The following is a 16,308-nucleotide window of genomic DNA, read 5'->3' as shown; positions in this document are numbered from 1 at the left end:
ATTACATTGACTCAATGATCTATATTATCGATGCTGATTCATTGATGTTGATATCATTCAACCACTGTGGTAGTTTTTTTCAGAGGCAATTAATGATCAATATGATCGCATTTTAACAAATATTTTGTCTCAAATTATTTATTTATTTATTTATTTATTTGCCTTGTCAAGTAGATGACTGCTAAATTTGTGGTTTAAAAAAAAGCATATAGTTTTTAATCCGAAATGGTTTGTTAATGATTGGACCTTGTTTATAGCTGCCAACACAGATGAGGCCTTGCTTCATACCCTCAGTCGGGATGATTTAAGAGATTTCCTGGGCCGAAGAACTTTCTAAGGAGGAAACACAACACAAAGCATGTTTCAAGTCTGGCAACACAGGCCAGACATTACAAGGCTCTGCAGGAGATCTATAAGAAACCAAAACCCAACCAAGATGCTGTCTGCCAAATCCTGACATTCTGAAAGAAGAGGATAGGCCCACAAAGATTCCGGAGGTATATCCATGCTTTAAGGAGCTTCATCATGTAAGTGAACTTCTTATTTTGGCTTCTCCACAAAGCAAGCATTGTTGGAAGATTCTAACACTTAGTAGCATCACAGGTGATGGATGGGTGATGGATTCCACAGACTTGAATATGAATACAGCAGTATTTATTATCAATGGTAATTGATATTTTAATTAAATAAAAACAGAATGATAGTACTTTTCATAGCAAATCATTTTCTATGACCTCGACACAAAGCTTATCAGATTTAGGCAGAGTAACTTTGAATTAAAACTTGATTTATTCTGTTCCAGAGGAATGCAACATTGCCTTGTTCAGAGCACTCCCCACACTCTTCCCTTCATAATCTGAACCACAAAAGAGGCTGGGACATGCCATTGAGGCATTGCTTCATGTCCTTCAGGTGAGAGTTTGTTCATATTTTTTCATATTTTTAAAAAATAATCCTCTTTAACATTTCTCAGTGTTTAGTGGCACATAGTCTTTAAATAATGAAGGAGGCAAAAGTTATTATTTTCTTAATGAATTCTTTGCCTGGCATGTTTGCTTTAGGGCATGGCTACCCATGGCCATAACTTTAAATCAAAAAATTATTGGATTTCATATACCACACGCATGCCAATATGGTTATGATCATAGATAAATAGACGTACGTAATAGTGTCCAACAGTCTCAGTTATTCGATTGCACTGGTAGTTTTTCAGTTTCTTAGTTTTACCCTAAAGAAATGTCTGTTTTTTCTTTCTTCTTTTATTTAGCCAACAGAAGAACCGGCCATCTACCTCCAGAAGAGGTCTCTCTTTAGCCCTGTTTTGCTGTTTGATGGGTCCAGTTGTTTTGTGGCAATTGGAACCACTCCCATCACAACATTTAAAAAAGAAGAACTTGGTCAAGGTTTGCTCTATCTGATGGCTTACTACTACACCCTGCATCTGACCTATCCTAAGTGTGTGGCAACACTTCTCTCTGTCATTCACACAGAAGTGTTAAAGGACAGTATCCATGAGCGAGACACCACAGGCTCATAAACATGAACCATGGCAGACTGGAAGGCTTTTCTTGAGAAGTAGAGCTGTTCAGGCTCTGGGTTACATGACTCTCATGTCTGTGTTGGATGTTTTGACAGTCCTCCATTTTAGTTCATGCAGTACAAGGTTTTTCTATGTACTGCCATGCTCCCCAAATGTTGAGCCTCATAAAGGTAGTTACAAATGTTATCACAGATATTATTACTGTTTTGGATGTTTACTTTTGTAAACATTATAATGTATAATGGTGCAATCAATGTAAGCAATTCAGCTATTCTGAGAAACAATTAAAATAAAATGTTGTGAGCAATTTTCTTTGTGTATGATTTAATTAAGTGCAAATTCTGTGTCTTGTTTTAAAACAGGAAAGCTAATGACACTTGAATTCTGAAAAATCATCTTGTTTAGTTACTGTGGTTTCAAGATTTTTTCACTCAATTTCACTCAACAAGAAAACTTTACAAAGTTGACAAACTGATTTTGACATTATTTGACTTGCATACAGTGCTTGAAATTAGTGTTTTACCACTTATTTTAAGATTTTTTTTCTCATTTCAGAAATCTTAGCAAGTGTAAGTATCTCACTGCACTGGCAGATCATTTCACTTAATTTTAGTCTGTGTCTAGTCAAAACAAGTGTTTATTTCTTAAGTTAAGACATTAATTATTGCAGTATACGTTTGGGACAGAGGGATTTGCCCTCTGCTGTGATCACATGTGCCAGATAAATATTGGATATTGGACATCTTGTTCACCTGTATCTACGTTCATTAAAGGAGAATCAGAACCAGTGCTGGCTGTCTGGATCATTGACTGTGAAGAGACATGCCTAAAGCGCTGCCATCTTGGTACAGGGCTAGCAGAGGCGGCAGTTCATATACATCTACAGAGGTAAGAGGTACTCCACAATTTCAAAGTAGAATTATTCACTGAAATCTCGACCGATTTCCAAATTGTTTGATTTGTTAGGTTACGGGACAAGAGGCAGCTCTGGCACAGGTGGCGTATTCTCTTAAATTTTTTTTTTTTTTTCATTTTTATTCTTTTTTTATGGGGGAAGGAGGAAGGGGGTAGGGAGAAGAGCAGGGGAGAGGTTAAGGTTAGGGTTGGGGACACAGGGTTGGATATTGTGCAGGAGAAGGGAGGGTTAAAAAAAAGGGGGGGGAAGGGGGGGAAGGGGGTTAAGGTTAGAAGGGGTGATTGAAAACACAACAAATGATAATCGTGTCAATGAAATGAGAAAGAGGTTGGACTCAGTTCGAAGTCACGCAGGACCCTTGTGGGGTTTACTCATCACGGTTGCCTCGCAATTCACGGATGAATGGTCATTACCCGAAGCATTTGATGAAATGATCAGAGAGATGAATTATGACAATGTGGGTCATCTATTTATGATATATGCTTTGATTGTAGATGTCATAAATCGATGTGTAGAAAACAGTGTGACTACACACATCTCGAGTGAATTGCTGAAGCTGCATTGTGTTATTAGAGCCACCATCGGCGCCTCGGTGATGAGGACGGCCCTGTACAGCCTCGATGTTTGAATATTGTAATGTGTCTGTGTGTTGATCCAGCATATATTTTCAATGTATTTTGAACCTTCATATATTTTGAACCATCATATATTTGCAACGTATTTCTGATGCTTTATGAAAAATAAAAGTTGTATTAAAAAAGTAGAGTCTCGCTGATTTTTTTCATAAACTCTGGAGAGGCGCGGGTGTGAACATGTCTGAGAAAAGCGTTATGAAGAAAGCATATTATAACCCAGTTCACACGGGCAGCTTTGGAGGAGCAGACGGACTCCGCAGAGCCTTGCAAGATGAAACTGGTAAAAAAGTAAAGTAAAAAGTAAAAATGTGGAAAAAGTTAAAGAATTTCTATCAGAACAGGATGCTTATACTCTACACAAGCCGGTCAGAGTAAATTTTCCTACGACCGATGGTTCAATTTCAGGCCGATCTCTGTGATATGCAGGCTTTGGCCGAGCACAACAACGGTTATCGTTATCTCTTTAAAGAATAAAAGCGCCTCGGAGACTGCGAAGGCTTTTGAATCTTTTTTTAAAGAGAGCTGGACCCCGGAAAAGTTACAAACGGACTGTGGTAAAGAATTTTTCAACAAGAATTTCCAGAGGCTGATGAAGAAACACAAGGTAAAACATTTTGCCACGGCCAGCGATCTGAAAGCTTCGGTGGTGGAAAGATTTAACCGTACGCTGAAAACTAGAATGTGGAGGTATTTTACCGCTAAAAACACCCACAGATACTTGGAGGTTTTACAGGATTTGGTGAAAAGTTATAACAACAGCTACCATAAAAGTATAAAAATGACCAAGGAAAATACCTCTCAAGTTTTTCAAAACCTGTACGGTTCTTTTCCTCTCAGATACAAAGCCAGGTTCAAGATGAATTTGAAACAGGGGGAGACGGTGAGAATATCCCGACTGAGGGGAAAGTTTGATAAAAAATACGAACAGAGCTTTACCGACAAGCTATTTACAGTGTCTGAATGCATACCGCGTCTACCGCCGGTGTATAAACTCAAAGATTACGATGGCGAACCTATCAAGGGCACTTTTTACGAAGCCGAGTTGCAAAAAGTAAAGACGGCTCCCGATAAGCTCTATAGAGTGGAGAAAATTTTAGCCAGGAGGGTGGTGGGGAGTGAAAAGCAAGCCTTGGTGCGCTGGAAAAATTGGCCTGAAAAATTCAACAGTTGGATCAGAGCCGACGATCTGAAAAACGTATAAAACAAATCCCGCGAGCCGTCCGTGTACACACTTCATTTTACTCCTTGTACGGTTTGTACAAAAAATCATGAACGGGACTGCTAGCGAGGGTTTTTACATCACCCTTCCCTCCAACGCCAGCTGCAACGTCTTTAAAAATAATACGGCCTCCGTTTTCCAGGTGGATTTACCTCAACACATTGATTTAGAGGGCCTGTGGCAGGTGGCCTTGACAGAAATTTCATACCTGCACACCTGGTATAACGTACCAAAAAGCGCAGGGTACTTTGATTGGAAAAAGAAACCTAAAGAGGATGAGGAAGTGGGGGAAGAGGTGAAGGCCGTTCTTATCGTAAAGAGAAAAGGCGATGTGCAGGTAACGGCAGTTGCGAGTGCGTCCAAGAAAGAGACGGGGGGTCATCAAAGATTTACGGAAGGTTATTACAGAAGCGCCGAGCAATTTGCGGACGAGTTCAACACGTTTCTCAGACGTATCGAATCGGACATTAAACTAGTCTTTAATGACGTTCACAAGAAATTTGAATATCACGCCGGGGGTCAGTTTCATCTGCGTTGTTTTCCACCCGTGGCTTACATCCTGGGTGTAAAGCCCGGAGAATGGATCAAGTTTGAATCGAAGACGGCTCCTTATCCCGCAGATATAAAAGCGGGGATGTACCACCTCTACTGTTACACAGACATGGTACAACACCAGGTGGTGGGTGACGCTTTCGCTCCTCTCTTGAGAATCGTCGATGTGCAGGGAACGTATGGAGACGTGATCACACAATATTTCAACCCCGCTTACTATCTGCCCGTGGCCAAGAACCACACTGAAAACATTTGCATAGAGAATAAATCGGATCAAAACCTACCCGTCGATTTCACCTTTGGCAAGACTGTGTTGAAATTACATTTCAGGCCCGTCAAAACTCTTTCCGGTGTATAAAAAAATTATTCAGAGTCTCAAAACAGACCCTCACCGTTTTGTGAGTTATTACGAAAATCCAGTGGGGGGAGCACTGCCCGGCTTTTACGGGTCCCCTGTGGTGTACGGGAGAGGTATAGGCTATGTATTTAGCAAGTTATTTTGTTTTGTAGCACCTTTGGTGAGAAAGGGCTTTGCAGTCGCTAAACCTCACATCAAAACGGCGGCCAAAAACATAGCCTCCGAATTGTTTACCCGTGCCGTGGGTAAATTATCCAGCGGCAGCGGTGGTGGGCGAGAGAGCCCCGGATCTCAAGAGGGCGCTGGAGGTATCATGGTTTTGGCTAGAAGACCTAGGAAGAGACTTCCCGGGGAGCGTGTTGTTTCGGGAAGGCCGAGGCTAAAAAAAACGCAAAGGAGGCCTCAAGAAGAAATCAGTCGGAAGAAACCGTCCTGAAGGGAGGAACTCACGCTATATATTTCTTTAGGAAAATAAATATATAAAGGATGGCCTTATTACACCACAAATCAAGCAAATGCAGTATGGCGGAGCTGGATTTATTTTCAGCGCCCATGACCCAGCTGTCTATCGATGAAAAACTCTATACGGAGGTTTTGCCTTTGTCTGTGATTTCAGCCGGCGGCCCCATAGAGTTTTTTATACCGGGAGACGGTGACAAATATCTGGATCTGAACGACACCTTGCTACAATTTTTAGTCAATGCAACGTTATTCTGGGAGACAGATTGATATCGCAATCCAGCACCACTCAACCGTACGGGGCCATGATAGAAACCTTACTAAACTATTTGGAAGACTCCTTAAAAAGTCAGTTCAGCGCCGGGTTATTCTACAAAGACACGGCCGGTGCTATGGACTCAACAAAGGCCTGTGCGAGAGGGCCGCTTTTACCTCCGAGTCCAAAGAGGTCCACCTGCTGGTACCTCTCCACGATGACATATTTCTCAGCGAGAGGCTTCTTTTGAACGTGATGGATTTGAGAGTGAAGCTCACCAGAGCCAGCGACACCTTCAGCCTCAAGTGCTGGGAGCCTCTCTGTTTGTGAGAAAAGCCACCGTGGCCCCCGCGGTGTGTTTAGGACACGCTGTGGCCTTAGCAAAGGGAAACGCTCTCTATCCTTTGGCCTTTGGTGAACATGAAAACTTATTCCATCCCGGAGAATTCTCGAATATGTAACCAAGACAATCTATTTCTGGGGACCATGCCCAAAAATACGTTGTTTTGGCTATCGTGCACCACAAAGCTTTCACGGGTAGAAGAGACTTGGCCCTGTGTCGTGACGGGAGACAAATTCCAGGTAAAGCTTTTCAACCTCAATTTAACCGAGGTGTGTCCGTCAGAGAGTTTTACAATATGTTTACCGCCACAGGGAGACACTTGAAAGATTTACCTCTAAGCATCAACAGGGTAGAATTTGAGTAGGGCTACTCTCTGTTTGTCTTTAACCTCAACACCACCGAAGACGCTGACCCTTATCCCCTGTTTCCAACGGAAATTTAAGGCTGGAAATGCGATTCAGGGTGCCGTTACCTCATACCACCACCCTGATCGTTTACGCTTGCTAAGAGTCTATTTTGGAAATCAACTCCAAGCGACAAGTGTTGGTGGATTACTACTAAAAGTCAAACCGACGCAAAAAAAAAAAAATAATAACCTTCAGCAAGTGGAAAGTGCATGGAAAGTCTCATGCATCATTTACTGGGAGATGTTTTCTGCGGGGTTTGGGCCTCAGATCAGTTGCCTTTACTGACGTCATCTTTCACACTCCCCGCATACGTGATTGTGAACACACATCCGGGACACAAGCCCGGAGAACACTGGTTGGCCCTTACTCTGGGAGAAGACGGAACAGGGACTTTTTTCGACTCTTTTTCCCTCCTGATTTTATATACTACCCTAAAGACATTTTAACATTTTTAGAAAAACGGTGCAAAACCGTGTCATATCACGGCAGACAGCTGCAACACACCTTGTCTATGGCCTGCAGCCAGCATTGTGTTTATTATTTATGTCACAGAGCCTGCGGTTTAACTTTTGAAAATGTTTTATCTTTGTACGGCGGTGAAGACGAGGCATTAAAAATGATGACACGCTGACTCGTTTTGTGAAAAAATATCAAAGCTGTATGAGGAGTAGTAAAGACTGTCACTACACCGTCTGCATCTCTTTACATCTTTTCTCCACCGGGGGTGTTTCTTCTTCATCATCATCATTGTGTCTTCTCTCTTTAGGGGGCAGGTTCCATCGTGGGGATAGGATGATTTTCTTCCGAGTGGTTTCAAAACCACCACCGCTCTCTTCCTCTTCCTCACCCCCCGTTCTGAGTCTGCTGTATTGTTTGCGAGCTTGAGGGTTATTCACGGAGGATAGGGGAATGTTGACCCCCGTTAGAGTATTTAAAAAAAACATCCAACCCTTCGGCGCTGGTCTGTGGATTTTTTTTATTATAAGACGAGGACAACTGTTTAAACAGGTCCACTATATGAGAACTTCTCTCGGTTTTTCCCTTATACACAAATTCACCGTTTGGAGTCCACACGCCGTTGCTCTTGCTTAATTTCTTCATGATATAGGAAGCATTTTTACGATCGCGAGGAGCGAGGTTTTGCAGTACTTCAGAGACCGCGTCGTCCTGTTGTTGTTGTTGTTTTTGTTGCTGTGGCAACGGCTCCGCCTCTTCTTCTTCTGCAGCGGCATCGGGTGCAGGTTGTCTCTTCACCGCCCCCTCTCTGTCATCTTGTTTGACAAGGGTGAGATATCTTAGCAACAGGGCGTTGTATTTTTTAATTTTCTCGTAAGGGGTTAGTAACGACTCGTTTAATACAGCCCTCATTTTTTCATCCAAATCACTTTCGGCCTCACATCTCATGCTTTGAGCCGGAGTTTCCGTACCCAGGACGACCATGGGGCCTGACGTCTGTGTCAGTCGGCTCAGCTGTTGAGGGTTCAGCAGAAACATCTTCTGGCTCATTTTCTGACTCATGATTTAGTTTTTGTGAATCAGACCGCCGAGAAGCTGACCGAACATGGGCACCACGGCAGAGAGCAGAGGCAAAAGAAAAACTCCGGTCTGTTTCATCAAAACCCCTCGTTTTCTCTTCAGAGTAGTTTTTTTGTCTGCCAGCAGCCTGATAATTTTCTTCCAGCTTTTGAGTTTTTTATATTGACAAGCGTTCAACGGCACGTTTCCTTTCAACACGTTTAAACAGAGCTCGCTGAGACACTGAAGAAAGTCTGTGGAACAGTGCTGGAGAATGTCTTTACGTTTCAGCGGCGTGGCTCGACTCAAGGCCCTCAGTAGAGGAGCGTTCCTTTTTATGCGCGCCGACATACCATTTTTCCAAATATGTAAATGAGTTCACTTTGTTTTAGGCACATAAACCACCGGCCACTGGCGAGGTAGTATTCCTGACCTGAGTCTGAATCTTTCTGGACAGGCGGGTGTGAGGTCCACCAATAAATAACCGAAAGGATCTCAAGTAGCGTCTTCAAAACTTTTAATAAAAAAATCTTTTTGACCGGGATATATTTGTTGAGCCAATACGTTGATTTGCAATTTATCCCGTGGGTTTTTAAACAGCACCAGGTAATTACTGTTTAAGCTGATGGTGCGACTGTATTTACCTTTGTAAAATACATTTTGGGTCAGCAGCATCACGCTCATATTTTTATGGTGTCTGTATTGCGTGAAAATTCTTACCACTTCTGGATGATCCGCCGCTTGTAATAACACGTTGTCTAATATAATGAGATGGATTTGTTGAGGGGGAAATAATTGAGCGAATATTCTCAGGTACACGGTTCATCACATGTTGACAATTTTCCAATACATTTTTTACAAAAAAAAAGTTCCCACAATCTGGCATGAAAAGGACAGGACCAATCTAGGATCAAAATCAATTTCTTCAATAAGGTGTGACATTTAAAAAAAAAAACAAAAAACAAAAGGCAAAGTACGACCAGTAGGCAGCAACTGTCTCTTGTCAAACACAACGCAAAACTTTTTCTGAAATGAAGAATTTTTTAAGAGAAATCCCCTTTTATCCCTTACAATGTTCTGCTGAGGGGTTTGAATGAACCTCTCCCCCTCCTCCCCACTCTCAGCCCGCTGTCTCACATAGCTCTCCACCAGTCGTTTGACGCTGTCAAAGTTGACTCTTTGACAGCTGTCATGCGTCTGCGTAATACCTTTGACTTTGAGCACTGCTTTTTTCTTGTTCCTGGTTTGATAAGCGTAGCTTTTAGGACCGGCTGCGGCAAATTCTTGTGTGCTGTCCCCATCTAATTCGTAGGTCAATTCTCCCAGGTAGTTGCCCAGAGGCAGTGTGTTTTGGCCCTCTCTAGTGGTGTAAATGAGGCTGTCTGTGTCAAAGTAAAGAACTCTGTCCTGCATCTGTTCCAAGTAACCGTACAATTTTAATCTGCCGTTGGCCGTGGTGAAAGTGGCTACAAACACATTGTCTACCTTGTTGGGAGGGGCGATGTAGCGATCTCCGTGCACCCACTGGATCAGAGCCACTCTGTCGTTGATGAAGTTAAAGTATTTGACTTTGTGCTTTTCTGAAAACATAAAAGAGAAAAACTCTTCGGGTTCTGTGATGAGAGACGTCTGACAGAGGTTATTTCTCTGAGCAAACTTTCCCCAGAAGCTGTTGAAACACAATTTAGAAATTTGTCTTTTAGCCGGATTTGGTTTAATTTGGGAGGCGTCGAGCAAAATGCCCTGATGCGTCTGATAGTCCCTGACGTATCTTTCCCTGCTCTCCTCGTCTACGACTTTGGGCGGGTAACCCGAAGCCTCCTGTTTACCTTTCAAAAACGTCTGCATGTACTTTAGGAAGACGGTGTTGTCCCTGCGATCGAAATGCCACACTTCTGTGATCTTGGCCAATCGATTGCCCATCTCCAAAGCCTTGTTAAACTCTGGCATGACCCAGACCCCCTTTAAGGCCCTGGCCTCGTCACTGTGAGTGCACGCCCCCCGCTGAAAATTCATCTCTGCGCAGGCGCGGCACAGAGTAAACACCAGTTTACCGGAAAGAGTTCTGTAGGTAGAATGGGGAATAGCAAACCTCTGGCCGGATACACTACAGCTTTGATTAGCCCAAAGTAGCTGCTAGGGTGTTCAAAGTCTTTAAGAATTATTTCAGGGTGACCCAGAGGATAAGGGAAACTGCAATTTACATAGGGATACAGGGAGGTCACGTCTACGTAACGGACGGTCTTGTCAGGATCCGCCGTGTGTCTCAGCTTCACGGCACACGTCCTGCCTCCGTACAAAACCTCACGGGGTGACAGAGGCTGAGGAGCGTCATAATATCTGAGAAAATCTTTCACCCCCTCGTGTGTTTTTTTAATCTCCGCCCACCTGTGCTCCGTCATGACGACAGGTGTGACACCGTGCTCCGAATGCAACTTCTCTCGTCTCCTCACTGTGCTAGAGTGGAGCTCCTCAAATGTGGTCCCTGTGAGAGGAAAGTGTTCTTGAGGTTGAAAGCACACCGGGCATCCATGGTAAAAGCATCCCAGATATTCCCATACATACTTAACGCCTCCTGCATCTGTGTAACCGTCTACCAAGTACTTTCCCAGCTGTTTTTCACCGGCGTTCAGAGCGTGCTGTATAAAGATGCAGCGGGGGTTAGAAACCCATTCTAACCACTGTATGCTGTTGTGCGAATAAGATTTAAACTGACGTTTGTAATGATCGGGCGGAGGAATGGCTAAGGTTCTGGGCCTGAGAAAATTTGTGAGAAATACTTTCATGCAGGCCAAGGCTATGGTTGATCTGCTGAAAGGATCCACACCCGTTTCCTGGATGTAACCGTTTCTGAAAACGGTACAAGCCTCAGAGAGAATGTCCACGTCGTTTTGACAATAAAACAGCGCTTCTTTTTCAAAGTTAAAGAATCCGCCCCTGACCGTTTCGTACCATGCCTCAAACTCCCTCTTGCCCGCGGCTGTCATGCGGTCTGTGCAGTAATCCTCAGCTCGAGGGTAAGGGCCTTCGTGCTTCAAATGCTGCTCAGAGCTAAAACTGTGAGGAAAATAGCTTTGGGCATGGCAGAGAGAGGCATGGTCAGAAAACTCAGCGAATCTATGTATTTATGACCGTAATCGCTTTCTGAAAAACAAATCACTTTGCTACCCTGCATGACCAAGAACGGTTTTATGCCCAGCTCTATCAGGGCGTTGAGGACCAAGTAGCTGTCAAAACCTTTAGAATTATGTGCTATAAAGACGGCTTTCTGATAAGAGGCTGTTCTGAAATGTCTGACAAACTCTAGAGCGCATGTCATGGCCGTGGGCGTTCCATCTAACGGCGTCTAAGGTTTTTGTGCACACCAGATATGGCACGTGCACGCCCTGGTCGTTCGTGAAGGTTTCAAAATCATAAAAGACTATTTTCTGGTTATGATCCGTGTCTGCCTGTAAAGGCTGCATGTAACACAGATGCTTCTCACTCCCTGACTCCTCCTCCCCGGTGACCTCCCCACATATGTTGCATTTGAATTTTTGACACACGTGAGGTTTCCTCTTGCCGTTCATAGTGACGTACCACAGTCTGACATTTTTCACACTGTTTGTACATCTCACATTGACTAGGGTATGACCCAAACCCTATTTTCTCAACAGGCTCCTTGTGCTTACTCAGACAGTAAGCAGACCGACACGTTCTGTTACAATCTACACAGAGGACGGGCTCGAACCTGACTTTACAACACGAGCCGTCCAGACACACGGAGCACCGCCCTGGACAGCAGTGGCTGCAAATGCTGTCATACCCCGTGTAACAGTACTCACACACATGATGGGCTCCTAGAAAATATTGTACATTTTTTATGCCATAATAGTGATTCTGGTGTAAAAACATAAACACAGTTTTGTCTTTTCTAGGGTTAGGGGTAAGGAATTTGGAGAGGGCTCGTGTGCCTTTGTTTCTATAAAACACTACAATTTTACAATCCAAGGCCCTCTCAAATTTTTAAATATCATCAAACATCACCTCCGTCTGATCATCAAAACCTACAGCCGTCTGAAACTCTCTGGCCTTTCTCTCAGCCTCTCTATCGCAGAGATGGGGATGCAGCAGGTGTGCCAAATTAATAGCAAAGCACATTTTGTTGCGGAGATTTTCCACTATGTACAAAAATCTTCTCTTTTTCAAAACCTCCTCGTCCAACATTTTATCTACGCTTCTTTTCCTCCGCCGCGAGGGTTGCGTATCAACTGCACCACTAATTCAAGACCGGCATCTGTCATGACAGACATGTTGGACTGAACCAGTTCGTCCAGGAGATTCTGAAAGGCGGAGAGACACCCGTCAGCGTTCTCAGCTCTGACTATAGAGGACACGCGCTTACTCAGTCTGTCCCCTCTCAGCTCCATCTGTACAACGTCACAGGGCTGTGCTTGCGAGAATGCTCTTTCAAACAGCTTGTGAGCGGCTCCCATCACAGAGCCGTAAAATTCTCCATAATCGGCCACGCCCGTCGGAGTCAGGAAATTTAAAATTTGCCTAATTTCTATATTATTGAATCTATTTCTAATCACAACCCCCTCTCATCCTCTACAAGCTCTGCCCCTTGGCCCCCCTCCTCCTCCACTAGCTCTACCCCTCTTCCCCTCCCTCTCCTCAGCCCCTGAAACTACACCTGCGTTTCCCCCCTCCTGAATCTCTAACAGGTGTACGGCCCTGTCTATGGCATTCAAACATTCTGGGTGTGAAACAACCGGCGGAGAAGGTGAATCAAGCCGAGAGAAATGAGGAGAGACAAGGGGCTCGGTCGCAGAATCATTTTCTATAGTTAAATTGTTTATTACAGAACGTAGTTCATTTACAGCATTCGTTACAGCTTCAGGATGGGGACCTTGGTCTCTTGTAGGATGAGGACCTTTGTCTCTTGTAGCGCGAATTCCTCCTCTTCTCCTTCCTATAGTCTGAAAAAATAAAATAAATAAAATAATTTCCCACGCAGCTGTACACGGTTGAAGCTCTGTTTCTCTGTTCATGCGGGTACACAGTTTGAAGTACAGGCTGATGTTTTAGATGTGAAAAAATAAACTTACAATCTCTTCTGCCGGCGGCAGAGGAAGAAGATGAAGAAGAGCTGCTCGAAGACTCCTTGAATCTTTTCCTAGATTCTCCTCGAGCTTTCTCCCGTCTTGTGACCTCCGGGTCCTGCAATAGTTGTTTATCCCCGTACGGTCGCGGTTCATCAGCCGTGGCTTTCCGGGAGCCTCCGGCCTCTGGAACTGTCTCTGGTACGGGCCCGGTCACGACTGTAGCGGTTGCTAGTGTGGGAGAACTTTCTCTGAAAACTCTCGATTTCGTCCAGATCTTGCGTACAAACTACCGGGAAAAAATACCGTAAAAAATAAAAATAATAATATGAATATAATCTCGATAAAGACGCAACACTTACCATCAGGAACATCATCAAATGCGAGACACTCCAACTCACCCTCTAAAAGACCGCCTGTAAAAACAAGTGTCAGGTTTAAACCACCTAGAACATTATTAAACACACAGGGAAGAAAGACAAAGGACAACAGCGCTCATTTTACTTGCAAGGAGAACAGACAGAGATATGTTCAGTTACATTCTCTACCTGCTCTGAAGTATCTCTTCTGTTCTCCCCTTTTTATTTCCTTAGGGTGGTCCCTTTACATTTATTCTAACAACTTCTAACAACAACTAAGTCTTTTAAGAAAATATACACATCACAAAAAAAACTTTTCAATTAACTGCGTTATCTTAAAATGACTTACCGTTGTTCATTTCTTTCTTCCGCCGCTCCGAGTGGTCAACTGATCACAACTTGTCAATCGATCGTTTTGTCAATACACAGGCCGTGCTCGCTGTGGCCCTCTGTGTGCTTCTTGGGTTTTTAAACCCCTCCCTGTCACGTCGGTGTAACTCATCTGTGATTGATGGTCAATTGAGTGTTTTTTTCTGGTAAACGCAGAGTCCGAGATTTTGTCCCTCCAGACACACCCTGATAGTTGTTTTTTTTTTTACCCTTCATAGATAAACAAAACTTTACCATATGTAATAAACACATCAGAGTCCTTGTCCTTTCTTGGAATGAGAAGATGGACTAGTTCTTTGTAAGGTTTGCATAAAGAGATAAACATAATTTTCAGATTAGTCTGAAATGACTGTTATTTAACACACTCTGTCTATCTTGTAATGTGAAGACAGATTCATCAGACCTTTGATTCTTACTTTTTTTGTTTTTGAAAGTTTTGCCTAAAGAGAAACACAAATTTCAGATTATTTAACACACTCTGTCTATCTTGTAATGTGAAGACAGAGTCCCTTAACCTATCATTCACACAGTTTTTTACAATATGTAATAAACACATTAGAGTCCCTCCAGACTCACCCTGATAGTTTTTTAACCCTTCATAGATAAACAAAACTTTTCACCAAGTGTAATAAATACATCAGTCAGGGTCTTGTCCTTTTTTGGAATGAGAAGACTGACTTGTTCTTTGTAAGATTTGCATAAAGAGAGAAACACTATGTGTCATGCGAATATCACCATCAATATCCTCTCCTTTCATTACAACAGAGGTTTGAACAACAACAACAAGCAAACGAAAACCTTTAACCGAAAATTACAAAAGTAATTGTGAGTAACCCCTTCACAGGGAGAAAACACAACTTTCAGACGATTTAAAACCATTGTTTTGTACTCCCTCTTTGTAGAGAGAGAGAAACACTCCTGGAAATGAATTGAGCGCCATTCTGCTCGTCCCGCCCCCCGTATGATCTGATTGGTTGTAACTTCAGGGGTGTGGACACACTAGGGGACTGGTTATGGACGGATCAGTGGGTGAAAACCTACCTCCTTTCAAGTCAACCCTGAGTAGAGAGAAACACTCTGTGTGAATATCATCCTCTCCTTTCATTACAACAGAGGTTTGAACAATGGACGAAACCGAAAATTACAAAAGACCCTAGTAAGTAACCCCTTCACGGGGAGAAAACACAACTTTCAGATGATTTAAAACCATTGTTTTGTACTCCCTCTTTGTAGAGAGAGAGAAACACTCTGTGAATATCATCCTTTTTTGTAAATACATACTCAATCTGCTCCTTTCACTCTAGCAAAACACGTCCTCCCTCTTAGCCCGTCAACCTGGCAATGAATTTGCTGCCATTCTCATTGTCCCTGACCTCAAATGATCCGATTGGTTGTGACCTCATCGCCAGGGGCGTGGAAACACCAGGGGAGTGGTTACGAGCGGGAAACGCTCTCATTGGTTGAGAGGGGAGGGGTCAAAAGTTCAACTAAGATCAAAGGACCTGTCAAGTTTGATGAGAAGGTGTACATATTACTCTCTGGTGTAGAAACAGGTATCCAAAGTCTCTTCTCCTATGGGTGGCTTGCCATTTCTTTCCACAGCTCCAGCAGAGGTGCAAGCAATCCTCAACTTAAAAACTTGGCCTGTCATACCAAAGGGAAATACACATATAGATATTTTAGTTTTACATATGTCTGAAAAAGGACAGCACGGTGGAGTAGTGGTTGTTTTGATTTGGTGCTATACAAATAAATCTGATTTGATAATATAAATATTCCAGGAGGAACAATATAACAATGGAAAAGAGCACTGATCTTACAGTTGTTCTTACAGCCAGATGGGTTGAAGCATACTTTACCAACTGGTGAGTCAGATACATCAATAAAGGGAACATCAATTTGGGTCTAACCCAAATAATGTTATTGTTAAACCATTCCCCAAAGAATCTGGATTTGTTCTTGTAGAGTATATCTTTGTTATTCCATAGAATAACGGTGTGGTGAAAAATTGTGTTTCTCTATTACTGACCATGCAAAGCAATTCTTGTTTATCTAAGTAAGAAAGGTAAATAAAAACATTTTTCTATGTTATAATTACATGCTAGAAGAAATTTCAAACCACGAATTTTAAAGAAAACATTATTGGAGGTACAATTCCACATTGAGTCTGTATTTTTTTTTCAGGAATTGTTTGCTCCAATTAATCATGATAATAAAAAAAAAAAATCAAAATCCAGAAAATCAAGCCCCCATTCTGATGTGAGCTTGTGACAAT

This window comes from Echeneis naucrates, chromosome 20 (assembly GCF_900963305.1).
Source record: "Echeneis naucrates chromosome 20, fEcheNa1.1, whole genome shotgun sequence".
Lineage (NCBI taxonomy): Eukaryota > Metazoa > Chordata > Actinopteri > Carangiformes > Echeneidae > Echeneis > Echeneis naucrates.
Note: the sequence above shows the minus strand (reverse complement) of the source record.